At 30.8% G+C, this 16031-nt stretch overlaps 1 protein-coding gene across 2 annotated transcripts in view; it reads left to right on the top strand.

The window, feature by feature from the left end:
• The first annotated feature begins 13463 nt into the window (after nt 1-13463).
• The window catches only part of LOC125069130, a 156044-nt gene continuing 153476 nt past the window's right edge, over nt 13464-16031 (top strand). For both annotated transcript variants that reach the window (XM_047678510.1, XM_047678509.1), the window contains exon 1: nt 13464-13788. The gene's annotated coding sequence lies outside the window, so the exon portion shown is untranslated. The remainder of the gene's footprint in view (nt 13789-16031) is intronic.

Here is a 16031-nt window from a genome sequence, read left to right as displayed (position 1 = left end):
CGCGGCGCACTGAGGACTTTAACAGCACGTAATGACACCTACAATTTGTCCTCGCGGGTTAGACCCTGTTCCCAGACTCGGGTGCAGGCTATTAGCGGAGAGGACGAGGAAGCGATTTTTGAGGTGCTGTTGTTTTTTTTTTCAAATATTTACTAAAAAGCAAGTTTTATACTAAATTAATAAAGCGAAGCCGTTGAAAAGTAACAATAATTATAAGCAATTAATATTGTATGTGGTAATATAGTATTATTTTTCCACAAGGCAATTTGCGTACTGATTTTTTTAAACTGACCATTCTCTAATTTTTTTTTAAACGTTCATCGAATTATTTAACATTATATAATAATACTCCCAAAAAAAGTCTACATAAATTTATTTAATATCACTTGACAATTCCTGGCTGTAAGTTTATTTACAGATTTGATTTAAAAAAAAAACGTTTATTGAAGATTTAATCTGCTACAAATGCTAACAGAACTACATGAATATCAAATCCACAATTGAACTGTAGTTTGTTGAAAAGAGGACCATAATAACGAAGTTTAAACAGGTATTTTGTAATGTATCCTAAAACAGTTATATGTATAAGTAATTTAAAATAATGTTTTATGTCCTAAATAATGTAATAAATGCGAAAGTAAGTTTGTTTGTTACAATTTAGGTCTACTACTCAACTGATTATCATGAAGTTTGGCATACACGTTGTCAAGGGCACAGAAAATTACGTAGGGTAATAATGCCTCGCCTCACACATGAGCTAAGCCGCGGGCAGAAACTAGAAACTAATATCAATATTATACCATTATTTTAACAAGAGATACATTTGAAAATGGAACTCAAAAAATGATAAACAAATTGTCATACGAAAATAATATTGTAGAAAGTACGACTGATAACATTGTGAAAAGAAATTCCAAAACCAGTTTATTATTTTAAAAAAAAAAAACATAACTTTTGCGACACACCTCAGACGTCGAAGTGCAATCTCTATGCATTTCAAGTAATTAATTGGGTGACACCGACCAAGACATCTGACACTTTGTTAATTTAGATTTGTGCTCTCGTGTTGCGCATGTTTTTTTTTGCACACAAAAATATAACAAATCAAAAAATTACTTTTGGTAATAATTATATGAGAATTTTATGCATTACTTTATTGCTGATGAGGTTTTATTTATTTTAAAGTTTTTTATTTTTTTTTATTTTAGTCGAAAGAAAAAAAAACATTTAACATTTTAAATGTTGCGATAACGCAAGTATTACTTATGTGTATTATATTTATGTTTACGATTTGATTTTTAATTTTCTAATTAATCTTAAATCATGCGTAATAGACGAAGAGACCAATACTAATTCAATTATCAACATTTACTATTGTTGTAATGCTTTCATTTCTAATTTTAAAAACAATTGTATTGGTTTGAAGGTCATGAACCGATACAAATTACTGAGGCCGCTGTAGACCTCATCGTCGTTATATTCGACAGTTTTCTGTGACTTGCCTATTAACTTTCTTAGTCGTTCTTCCATTTACTAAACAATTATAATCGCTTTCATCGACGTAATAGAATATTTGATTACAATGAGTGTCGTGACAGAATATCTAAAAAATATTAGACTGAAGATATAAATATCAAGTATTAACGAATAGCTAAGGCTAATTTTTCTTTTGTTTTTCCTTATACAGATTACGTCATCGATTTAAAAAACAAATGTGTACATAATTTGTATTAACTGCTATATTATATAATTCCTTGTTGTTGCTTATTTTCAAGTGAATTCTTAATACATTGTATCCTGCAGATTTTAATAATGGTAGGTTTACACAGTACACAGTTTATTTGTATATTTTACTTGGTTGGACGAAGACCAGCAATATGGTAAGATTGAATGTACGATAATTCATTAAAATTTTTGGTGCGAGCCGGTTGAGAGGGTACTACCCATTTGTAATGCTGAATAGCAATACTTAATATTTTGATGATGATAATATTTATTTTGATGATACTTTCATTAATATGTAGTTACTATGGAGTAATTTAGAATGTAACATTCTTTTTTTAAAAAATATAATTATGGATCCAAAAGGAAATATAATACAAAAATAAATTGGCTCGGGTTGGTTGAAAAATGGAAATGCAAGATTAAATGTTCCGTGAGGTTAAGTGGATGAATAAATATATTTTTTATTCGAGTGTAGTCAAAAATCGTCAATATCGAAGTGTCATCAAACATGGTTCAGGTTCAGGAATTTGTTTGTAACGCTTTCACCTCTTGCCTGCTTATAGATCTGGTCACTCACGAAGACGCGCCCCTCCACGTTAGATTATTATCGGCGTGCATTAGTATTAGTGACGGTCGTGCTTACAAGACGTCTTTGTGTGCGTGAGACGACTAAGAGTACAGCAAAATTATAAAAATTATATTTGTTAAGTTTATTATTAAATAAAGAGGAGTGTTTCTTCGTTAGTGAATTTTATACCCGATAAAGAAATTTTCCATACACGTTGGTAGGGGTTGAAAAAGGGACACATATAAAGGAAATCTGTTACCTGCCCTACTCTCGTCAATACACGTGGGCAGAAATGAGTAGATAAAAAATCAATGAGTAAATGTCACTGAAAGAGGACAGAATGTTTAAGTAGTAGTATTTGGAATCATAAATATCATAGATATACTACTAAACAATCGCAGGTTGATGACGACTGTATTTGAATTTTTAAACAAACGTGCGATGTGTTAATTAGTTACTCGGTAGATACTAATTATGTCAGCTTAATCAAATCACATAAATATACCAAAATTAGCGTCGGATATTACCTTATACGCTAAAATTAAACTTGTTAATAAGTTGTACGAATTGGAAGAATACAACGAATTTCAACCAAATAACCATATTAGTCAAATAATAAACATATACCTACCATATGTGAAATCCTTAATATATTTTTTACATCATTTCCTATTTATTTAAGTTACTTAGTATATTTTTAGTATGGTAAGAACTTTATTATATTTCTAGCTTGCTTACTTTTTTTTTAAATTTATGTCAAATGTCTGTTGAAGAAATTATTTGAAGAAATTTGGTATAAAGTAAGCTTAAACTCCAAGTAAGGACATATGCTACTATTTATACATTCCGTGACATTCCCACAGTGAGCTAAGGCTTCTTCTATTAAGAAAGTTCGGAGCCCAATGTGGGTTGATGAATATTTAGATAAAAATACAAATTGCAAAACTTTAAACTTAAACTTGAAAAATAATTAGACTTTTTCATGGTTAAATTTAATAAACGTGAATATATCTATAATGCAGGTATAATTAACCGAAGAAAAAACTGTTCAGTACTTTTTTTCTGACGTTCGACAACTGTTTTTTTTTTATTTCATAGATATCTGTTAACGGACTTTAGTGTTGTCAATACAAAAAAAAATGTAATGAAAAAAATAACAATAATTGTTATGGTCGATTTTCGACACCTATGAGAGTACTAATCTACATAATTATATAAAGTTTAAAGTATTGTTCAAATAATATTACAAAGCCTTTACTTCCTTATAAAAAATACTCATTACGTAAATTTGGTCCGAAAATTAACTTCTCTTTATTAAGCTCTTATAGACGGTTACGTAATATTGCAATTTTATTATGATGGCTGTATTAATCGATGAAAGGTTTGAGTACTAAACGCAACCAAAAGTAAAATATTTTTGTTATTATGTAACAGCAACGGCACACAATCTGTTGACTGGATGAGGTAGTGAATGGCAGCGGCCATCGCGTAATCCTCGTTTCCATTGCCACGTTTTATATCGATGTTAACATATTTATTTTAACGTGTAAGTAAGCGTAAGCGTTATGGAGGGGGGGTGATCTTTCACTCTCTTTCTCTTCTATTATATTATATAAGCGGTTTTATATTACATTATTTAATTTTTTTTATTATTGTTTTAATTCACCCAGGATTTTTAATGAGAATATTTACATTTTGTCGTTTATTTTTTTTAAAGGTTGTTATTTCACTATGTCGGTTATTTAATACATTATATAATATATCAAACGCAACTTTGTTCCAAACAAGTGTCATACGTAATCTCTTTTTAATTTTATGTATTAAAAATATTAATAGTAGAAAATAATAGTACCTACATATGTTATATCTTGAAATCATATTGACCTTTAATTGATTTTATGAAAATGCTGCGTATATTCTTTCCAACCTTTATAACATAATACTTATTATTGCTTAATATTAGACGGGGTAATGGAATACATTAAGTTAAACTGCTTTTGCACAACAAACATCATGACCTATACGTTATATCAATCACAGTAGATACAAGTTCGTTTGTTCTCCTAAGCTAGGTTAATTGTTAACTAATTATAAGGTTAAGTTCTTCAGCATTTTGGTCACTATGGGTAATGAAATTCAACTTGATTATTACTTTTTGTATATAAAGTCGCCTGTTCGAATTTTTTTACTAAACCTACCAAATAACATAAAATCAGTAGATCTGACTTCATCGGTCATTAAAGTGACTTAACTGGTATCATTTGTAAGAATAACAATTACAGCATGTCCAAACCAAAACGTGACAGATATTAAACATTTTTTTTAGCAATTTCAATCAGAGGAGTTTCACTTTAAATTTCTTTTATGGAAGTAAGCAAACATTTCTTAGTACAATAACATAGCTTAGTATAAACATTACAAAAGTTTATACGGTACGACGAATAAGTCGTGCCGTGTTAAAATGAGCACGCACTGACTTCGTTGCGCGTCGACCGGTGGCGGATACGATGACGACCGGCCGGCACCGATGTCTGCGCCCATCCACTGTTACGATCGACCTAAATACTACACGTGTATAGACGGACGATGTTTTATCTTGATATGAATAATCTGCTTTGTATTTTAAGGACCTTCGTTTTCTAAAACAATCATTAATTATAACCATCTTAATTAAGTGTAAATACTATTGTTACAAGTATCCGTTTAACTTTGTTTGAATGACACATCAATACATTATTGTTGTTGAACTATGAGAACATCAACTCAATAAAAAATCAACTTCAAAATTATTATGAGTTAGTCTTAATGTTATGTATCGAAATGATCCTTCGGCCACGACACTGTTTTATCGTGTATTCACTTCTGATTTTGTTTTTCTGTCTATCGTTGATTTGATTTAGAAAGAAGAAGTTATAGTGTAAGAGCTTTGTGCAAGTCTGTCTGGGTAGGTACCATGCATTCAGCATATACTCTACCACCAAACAACAATCAAGCAATCAACCATCAAAACTCAGTATTGCTGAGTTCCGGTTTGAAGGGGAAGTGAACCGGTGTAACTACAAAGGAAATACAATCTCAGTTCTATTAGAAATAATGGTTAATCTTATTGCAGAAATATCTATGTGCGATGGTGACCACTTTCCATCAAGTTGCACATTGACTCGTCCTTTATAAAAACTAAAGACTGATCTCTATATATAGTTAGAACATTTATTGCTAGTGTAAGTAAGTAGTGTAAGTGATTGTTATTATTAAAGTTTGAATATATTTGGAATAAAGCATCTTCTACTACACTGAAGAACAATACATAGGTAATCGTTTTATCGACTAGCAAACCACGCAGTAGATTTAGCACAGGTTAACCACCAACCGGGAAGAAACGGAAAATAACTGATAAGTACTACCCTGAATTTGAACTCCCCTATCAACTATCTACAGCCTTAAATAAATATTCTAATCTCTTGACTAACGGGGCAGACAGTTAAACATATCTAGATGCAATTATGTAACATAAAATAATCCAATTGGCAAAAGACAGTTAAAAATGGAACATTTGAACGCTGACAACTCCGACATAAGACATGAACCAAATTAAAATAATATATATTTTATTGCTACTGCAAATTGGTCACGCAAGCCGTCTATCATAGAAGTCACTTTACATAATATCACATAAAACTTACGTTACGTATGAAACTATTTATTTTTAAGCTTTCTTTAATCAACGGGAAATAATTCGTTGGTAACTTATTTTTTGAAATGTCAAAACGTTTTTACATAATACAGTAAAATGTAATATAATAAGTCAAGTGCTGTATTAAGTATTTCATAATAAAATAGTATAAAATAATATTGTACTAATTATTTTACTAAAATAATTTGAAACGTTGTTATTTTAAGTGTGAACGTATCATAGTTAACTTTTCATAGTTATATCACTGAATATATTTTGATGTGGTTTCCTTAAATTATACTAGCTGAACCTGCGGCTTCATCTGTGCGAAATTTATAAAAATTTTATAGCACACAAACCTTTACCTAGAACTTACTTAGCCCTTAGGTCTCAAACTATCCGCTAATCAAATTTCATTCGAAACGATTCAGCGGTTTAAGAGTGATGAACTAACAGACAGAGTTACATTCCCATCTATAATATTAGTAGGGATTTAAAACTTGATCGTATAAATTTCTTTAAGACATAAAGTTCTCTACTGTTCTTTAAGAACAAAGCCATTTTTGTACACAATCCCGAAATGTCAGAAAGTTATATGCTCCACCAACTATAACAATTTATAAGATACACTCACATATATATTATATATATAATATGTATGCATATACTTGCTGTCAAACTTCTTTGGCCAAAAAAGGGGAAGAATCAATATAATTCATAAAATTAAAAGCCATCAATACCGGACGATTTCGCGTCAATAGCTCATGGTCTTTGCCGTTTTTTTAGTAGTTTCCACTTGATTGATAAAGAAAAAAGAACCGATATATGGATATCAGTGAAAATATGAATTGTAATATATTCAATGACACTCTAGGTATACCAAGTAACGAAGAAAGGTTTGTATTTCTAATGAAGCGTGTGTGTACTCAGTTGCCTCAAGAATTCACGTTTATAACCGTACGGGAGTACGTGCCTTCAGCTAAACCAAGAGAAGAGATTTAAACAATGATGGTACCTGATTGTTTGTATATTCTGAGCACCTTAATCAAATATACCGACATACCTTAGTTTTTAGTTAGCTTCTAATAAATATTAATATTTTATTATTTAATTAACGTCTCGGGGTTCATCATCAAGTATTTAAAAGAAGCCTAAGTTCTTCTATGGGTTTCAAACTTGCTTCATACAAAATTTAATCAAATTCGGTTCTGTGGTTTGGCTCTTAAAGCGTTACAACAAGACAGAGTCATTTTTGCGTTTATAAAATTAGCATAGATAATTCACTTGGTAGCAGGGCTTTGTGCAAGCTCGTCTGGGTAGGTATCACCCACTTATCAGATATACATATATATAGTTTTGAAGTTCCTTGAATCCTTCCCCCTTTATATTTAATGACAAGCTCGATGAATGTATCTTTATTTATAATATTTATACCACTTTTATTGACATTCAAGATGGCAGTTTATCGCGATTTTTTTATTAATCTGATAATTTTAGATGATTCTCAGATTATAAAAATATGAAGCGCACGAAGCATTATAGTAAAGCAACAAAAGCGAATACAATATCAAAAGCGTAGTGTGGAACGACGCGCATCTTTGTTAATACGTTAAGAGTGCTGTCACTTTAATTATTAAATATTGATATTATAAAGAAATTGTTAATTAATACACACACTACCGACATTGCATTCGCTTATGAGGATAGATTATTCAAATTCTCGGCCAATCACATCGCGTTAATTCAGGGTCAAAGTATTTTTTTCGAATTTACTCCTTTTGCGGTTGGAATGGGCTATACATAAATTTTTACATGTACATCTTTTGTACGTTATAAAAATTACCTATAAACTTTTTCACCTTTAGTGGTTTTACGGTCTGTAAATTTGTTATCTATGTAAAAACTGCATCTTATCTTTGCGCCTTAAAATAATAAAAAAAAAACGAATTCTTGATACGTATTAAGAACACTTTTAAAAGTAATAACTACCTAGTTAGTGAAGGTTTATAGAATGAGGTTCCTTTGTCACTTAACTGCCACTAGATATATGACGTAATGGAAAATTAAATAAGCCGAATGGCTTATAAATATTTTGTACGCTTACACGTATTTTATGTCACCTTTATAGACTTGTTTGTTGCTGCTTACTTTGTAAATATAAATGTACTTGCTGCCCGTCTCGACTTCGTACGGGTCATACAAAGTTACCCTACCATTACCCTCACTTAAAACTGAAATATCCAAAATTCCTTTTATAGTGGATGCTTACCTTAAAAAATAATGCTATGTTTCAAATTTCAGCTTTCTAGACTCAATAGTTTCTTAACTATAGATTGGTTTTAAATGTAAGTAAATTTAACCAATTATTAAATTTAGTGCAGACTATTTTGATACTATATAGTGAATTTATTTTGAATAATATTTAATGTTTTCTGATGACCTCGCTCTTACAGCATTTTAATAAATGGCAAATATAAAATAAGCATTTTCAAAAAATAATTATGTTTGCTTATATTGAAATATGCGACCTTTGGGATAGACGTGTTCTTGACGGCGGCTTATTATAACCACTTTTGAACATATTCAAAAGATATTATTTATCTTTCAATTAAAGAATATATAATTTTTAAATATGTATATACGTTATATATATTATATATTAGTTAAATTTGTCATTTTATTAATTATTGTTTAATTTTAAATACAATATTACTTATTTATTAATCTCTGTTATTTAAATGGTGGAAAAGAGCAACGACTGAATTTCTTGCCGGTTCTTCTGGGTAGAATCTATTTTCCGAACCGATGGTAGCTTTACATTTAGTTCAACACTGAAACGACGATTCAAAAGTGCTTTCATGAGTCTACTCGAATAAAGAATATTTTCAATTTTATTTTTGATTTTATTCAATGACGTAGACCTCTTTATTGTTCTATTTTCAAAAACTAAATATAGTCTTAATGTATTTTTTAAATCGTTTCATTTTTCTATCAAAAGTAATTTATGTAACGTGTTTGGCTTTAGACAACCTCCTTAATTGCAGTAAATTGCAAAATATCATTACTTAATTACAGTTATAGGCCTAATAAATCAGTCTATTTGTTAACGTATAAATAATAATTTCAATTCAAGTCTATAGAATTACTAGTTGTAAGTAAAAGTTGAAAGAAAATATGCATTCGCAGTGGCCTGAATACAACGTAGCGAAGGTGTAATGTTTCACTAAGGCACGCGGTGCTCAAGTCATATCAGGGAACGCTTAATATTATTCGTCGTGAGTTTATATTCTTCAATAAAAAACTGACTGCCTAGTTGGTCTAGTGACTATCAGCTTTAAAGGCCTTAACAAACCCTTGGTCGACTAATAAAAAATTATTTCCTTTCTCAGTAACAATTCGTTGGGTTTACTCTTCGGGCTTTAGAAAACTCGTAAAGCTGTTGGCCATGCGACTGAACTCTTTCCAGTCGTGACTGATCGTGACGTCATCAAATCTATCGGATTAAAGAGTGCATTAATTTTTTCGTACACACAAGGTCTGTAACTAGTGGCAGATGAGCGCAGTATTGTCCTTAACTTAAAGAGTTACTTGTATAATAGTGTCATTAGTGTATTTTATGAACATCAATTGCAATATTTTAGTACTAACATTTTCTCCTTAAAAACCATTTAATTTTCTAGCGGACGACGGTTTGAGAACCACTGCAGCAAGGCGTTAAAAGTAATGGTTATTACGTAAAACATCTATTTAAATCTCATTGCAGTAAAGCGGTTATAATTTCGCATGCAATCTTCATATAACATCCGTTCAAGCTTTATTTAGACGCTACAGTGCTATTATTTCACTTCAGTTTGTTCTGATTCTTAACAGTTTCTTTAAGACTACGGTTTGAGAGGCAATAAGCTAATGTGTTTATAATTGGTAATATTATGCAAATAACCGTAAATAGTTTTCATTAAATATGTTTATGCTAACGGTACTTTTATATGTACATACATACATGTATCGTATGTACTTATTACGTACGTGAACGAACGTGTTTATCAATTCCCTTCGATGTTTATAAACGTACATTATAAACGGAATCCACTGTACTTAAGTCTCTTCCATACACCCGATTCTCTTGGTCCTGTCAACTTTTAACCTGTTTTGCATTTTCCATCTCATTCTACTAATTTTTAATCCTACTTCTATACCACTGATTTATCGGGATATGCTGGCACACTTTATTCGCACAAGTCGGATTTAAATGTTTAGGATATAAATAATACTTACGCATTTTCTGTCATTATCTTAGTTTATAGGACAAAGTATTTAAATATGTATAGTTTACGTTTATATAAATACTAAATAGTATAACTATTTTTGTACGTGATGTAATATAAAGGTATATAATTGTGGTAAAATTATATGTTTTTCTGACTGTACATTGTAATTTAAATTTTGTGTGATTCTACGTCTCTACTTTTTATTTATCTATTTTTATTGTGTCGTTTTAAGTTATTTTTACGAGTTTAAGCTTATTCAAACAAACTGCATCAGTACGTGTAATGGATAGTGTATATGTATACATACATGTGTCAGAATTTCATTTCTTACATGCAGATTGCAATGTTTTTTGCATAAAATGAATTTAAAAAATATATTAAACACGTAAATATCAATAGTATTATCAGTGGCGTAGCTTTCGTATGACAACCCTAGAGTACTGCTTGGGGCAATATTTTAAACATAAAACAATGTTTTATTTATTAAATTCAGATTATATTTCTACACTAGCAATACCAAATAATGACTACGATATATTAATTACCGCTTAAAAAGGAAATCTACAAAAATTACAAAAACCGAAACAGTATTTACAAAATGTCTGCCTAGCTACACCACTGGGTATTCCGGTATTGATCCCATCGTATGTAGCAAAAAGTAAAAAAAAAATTGTAGCTATTATGATTTAACTATAAAATTCGTAAAATTCTTATAAGCGTTTTTAATATCTTCAATTCAAAGTATATCGTAAGAAGCACTGTAACGGAGGTTTTTATCGACAATATGGTCTCATGTCCTTCCTTATAGTAAATAACTTAACTAAATGAAAAAAAAAAAACAAAAGAAAAACCAAATCACGTCGTGGTACAATAATTACTTTGATATGTCTCACATATGTCACACTCATGATAGCGAGATGTCATAGCATCGCTTGCACATAGTAGATTATGTATTTATATATGTAAATGGATTATAATAAAATGAACTTTAATAGTCCTTATAAATAGCGATTGGTTTTAATACTTTTAAGAACCGGTCCAAGGAGGCAGTTGCAGTAAGACGAAATTATAAATACTATAAAAACGATATGTTTAAAAAGGTTGGTAATTTTATTTCGTTTTGTTAGTCTTATAGCTGATTTTGTAAGGAAAATTTATTATTTAATAGTTTTATTACTGACGTCAACATTCAAAGTCAATCGAGTATAAAGAATAATAATTGTTGTAAAATTCGAATTGTTTATTTTTAATTTAATTTATATACTTTTTTTTTTAAACTTGGCTTATGCGAAGACCGCAGTTTTAAATCCTTATTGCATCGTTGATTTTTATGCGATTAATTTATACTTTATACTAATTTCGTGCTTGGCGGTTAGAAAATAATCTTGAGGAAACTGCGCGTATGGTACATTAACCAATCCGTATTCAAGCAGCTTGATAAAATAAGCTTCAAATAGAGGAATGTAAGAGGAAAATAGGCTTATATCCAGCTGCGTCACTTTTACGGACTGTTACGTCATCAAGGCTTGGCATAGACCAGCACAGCTTGTACCATTCGTACATGAGCTCATCACTCATAGATAATATATTATTTTCATAGATCATATGAGTTTTGTTTTCGTTCTGCATAATAATAACATATTTTCCGATGACTATTATATTCATGATAATATTAAATTGTCTTGTTGATCTAGTGGCTAAATGTAAAAAAGCAGATTCCGAGATCCTGGGTTCAGACCCCAAGTCAGGTCGATAAAAATTAATTGGGCTATTCTGTTATCAATTTCCTGTTACAGTCCGGAGCTCCTGGCTCGGAAATCATGCAAAGCTGACTCTTCGTCGACTGAAACCCTTTTTCGGTCATGTTGCATTTGCCCTCCTATTGGACGATCAGGGAGATGGAATAGATCATCTATGTTTGTACACACTTATGCACTATAATAATTATTTCCTGCGTAGTTCGCCGGCCGTGTCAGGTCAGCTCAAATCGGTCAGGACGACATGATTAATATATTGATATGACTACGTTCTACGATATACGTATATGTTCAATACGATCAAATTATTAATTTTTTTTTTAGTAGTCGAATTCAAAAGGCGGTTATTCATTCTATAGTATATTTTTTATTCTGATGTTTTCTTGACTCAGAAATACGTAATTTACGTATTGATTTTGAAAATTATTTATTTATTTAGGCTTTACTGCCCGTTTGGATATTTTATGTGAAAGTTCTCTATTATGTCAATAATAAGTTCTTGCTGTAAGCAGACACTATATTATATTATAATCGTCTAAATATATTTCTCAAATCCAAAAAGCAAAAGCAAAATGTATACGAAGTCGCCGGCAATAGTATGATTATTTAAAAGTATCCAAACAATAATATTACGTGTAACTGAACTTTACTGCTCCTACACAAAATAACCTGTTCTATTTATATTCCATTGTTGTTTTTTACTTAAGTGTAAGTAATTATGTGAATGAATATAACTTTGCTTTTGTTGTATAAAAATAAACAAAGAACATACATATTTCAATCCTAGTCAGACCGCGACAAAAACTAGTACTATAAGACTAGCAGAGAAGTGACCCAACTGAACAAGGTCGGTATTTAAAATTAAATACAAGGCAGACGTGTATAAAACTAGGTACCAGAGATATGAACCGTTAACCTAGATTGTATTAAGAAAACGAAAATATAACCTAGGTCCGAGTTCTATGGTCTTTCAATATCGTTTGTGAAAATGACACCGATATGATTATTTCGTCGTCGTTCACCGCTAAGTAAACTGTCAATTTTATCACGATCAGTATTACTCTTAAAGCTTTGATTATTTATTTAAGTGTGTTAATTGGATAGGGTTCTTCAATCTTTAAATAAAACACGCTCGGAATTTTTAAAAGGGACTTGTAAAGTTTTCGGTTCTCATTGACGTGTATGCTGTTAAAGTTTTGCCTTTTACGTACTTTATACGCAACATGTAAAATGAGTTTGTCATTCAGCTCTGCAATGCGCTGGGTTTGCGCTTAATTTTTTATCCGCATCAAGTTCATCTGCAATAGTAATGAAAAACCGAAATAGTTTCGGTAGGCTCTTAAATTGCGACAAACATTTTTACAGTTGCCATGCAACTAGATATTCTGCAAGGAAATCGCTGAGGTTGCCTTGCGAAACGGGCGAGCGCCGCGAAGGTGAAGGCATCGCTTCGCCAGTCGCTTGGTCGAGAGAGAGGTGAGCGCACGACGCTTGCGCGAGTTCGTGCACTGATAGCCTTCCCACAGCCGCCGCGCGCGCAACTACCATCCTATCTCCATTACAAATTTTCCTCCTCTATTTTTGAATAAAGTGACATATTTAAAGTGCGAACGAACTGTGTCAGTGGTTGTGTCCGACTTTCTTAGTGAGTGTTAATAAGAAATTTTTTCACATTATTTGACACACATATGACGTGTAACGGTGTGGAGATCTGACGATCCATCGACTCGCTAAATCTGTGTGTTTGTGTATCTCGGAACAGTGTGCCGGAATTTTAACGGACTTGCCTAAGCGGAGGTAAGAACGGATGTTTACAGTTATGCTTTATTGTATAACTTGAGGGAAAGCACTCTTATAATAAATATAAGACGCGTTTCATTATCTTTCATAATAACGCTGATTGCATTAGCTTCTGTGACTTATAAAGTTTATAAGTATTTATATCTTGTTTATGTTTCTTGTGAAAGGTCTCGTTGTGAAATGCATTCAGCTGCAATGCCATGTTGAAAGTTTTCAATTAAAAAACGATAATCGTTAGCGCTGAAGGTAAAAAAAACTTGAATCACGAACGGTTCAAGAATTTGAAAATTATTGCTCCAAAAATTAAACGCTCATAATATTCAAGCGTCGTTTTGAATATTCATATGTTTTGTTTGAAAATTTCTTAGTCTGTAACGAAAATGTTGGGGAAAAACGGTTTAGAAACGGGTTTGCGTCCAGAATAAACAATACTACTGGTGAAAAGGTCCCTGACTCATCTCGCGTACCGTGCGCGTGTCCTAAGGCTTTTGTTCGGAATATATTTACCTTTTAAATAAGATGCGTCTCATTTTGTAGGCAGGTGGACGAACGTTAGAATTTTTATTCAATCAAAAATTGTTTCTTTGTTTTATAAGTATTTCCCATAAAATTTAAATTCAATATGACTCGTTTATTTGTGAAAGAGAAAAACGGTACTGTATATATATATATATATATATATATTTAATGTATTACAGAGTTATTGTTACGTACCCGCTTTTGATTTAATAAGTATTCGTTCGCTATTAAAAAAACTTTTTTTTAATAGCGAATACTGGCAAGAGATTTTGCAAACAATCACATGAAATAAAAAGATGTTATGTATTAACTCTGTCTGTGATATTAAATTAAAAAAGTTTAACATATAATAAGTATCTAAGTCGTTACTTGGCTTCCACGCGTTTCACACCAAATCTGGAGCATCCTCAGGAAGTATATTCTTGTTGCCAATACAAAAAATACCGGCAAGGGAAATCGTGACCGTAAAAAGTTGTGTTTTATCTCTGTTTCATGTAACATCATTTAAATCTCTTAAATTTGGATTATAACTACTAGTATATTATTAATGAATATCTCTTTCAAGTAAAAGTTTGTATTAAAAAAAGTAAATGATAAATTTTATTATATCAAAATCATCTAACAAAAATTGTTAAGAAATGTTTGTTAAAAAAAAAATTAAACATTTAAAAACACTGTTTATATTATCGAATTATTTTAAAAGAACAGGCCTGAAAATTAATTTGACTAGGGGCGCATAACGAACTTAAAAAAAAACATTCGTACACGATGATATACGACACTTACAAAAATTGTGTGTTTTTATACATATAGATAATATAACGTTTATAAATTTTGAAAATCGAATACTAGTTTTTTTATTATTAAACGAGCTGCTCGTCTCGACGTTATCCGGGTGAAATAAGAATTTTATTCAATTCCCAAACGCACCGCCATCTACCGGGTCCAATCTAATCTAAATAGACAAAAAAAAAATCATTGAAATCCGTCCAAGCTTTTAGTAGTTCAGTTAAATACACATGTACAGAAGACTTCTGTACAAAGATAATTCGTCATATTTAAGTGAATATAGATAACTTTAAAATTGTAAATGATTCTATGTCACATTACGAATGGAACACGACTAAACTAAACACTGCTAGCGATGGGAGTCAATAAGATCCGTTCGAAGCGTAGGGACTGAATTGTTCGTTATAAAAGAACGAATCTTTTTTAATTGTAATCTTCTTTTAAATAATTTAGTGCTCAATAAAATAAACTTACAGCTTTATTTGTACAAAAATAAATATAGGTGTCATTATAAACTTGTTTTAGTAGCGAATACGAACTCCACTTCGAGAGAATTAAATAACTAGAATCGACGGTTACTTTTTTCTGAATTCTTGATCTCAGCTAAAAATAAGTTATCCTAATAAGAAGCAACTGTGTAAGTTGGAATATTACATGATACAATTGAATGAGGTCTTAAGACACTGTCTCTATTGGCAATTATTTATCATTCGATCCATCTTTTTAAATAGTTAGGTATTTATTTGTGTTGTATGTGTCCGGTTTTGTGTACAAATATTTTTACATATGACTTATGTATATCTTATATATAAACGAAAACGCTTTAAAGAAAGTGTCAGATTAGATGGAATTAAACCGAAATAAATGAAAAAAAAATAGATTTTTAAATAATTCATTAACATCGCAAAATATATTTAGTCGATAATAGAAAT

Source organism: Vanessa atalanta, chromosome 15, assembly GCF_905147765.1.
Source record: "Vanessa atalanta chromosome 15, ilVanAtal1.2, whole genome shotgun sequence".
NCBI lineage: Eukaryota > Metazoa > Arthropoda > Insecta > Lepidoptera > Nymphalidae > Vanessa > Vanessa atalanta.
Note: the sequence above shows the minus strand (reverse complement) of the source record. Positions and strands in the feature narration are given on the sequence as shown.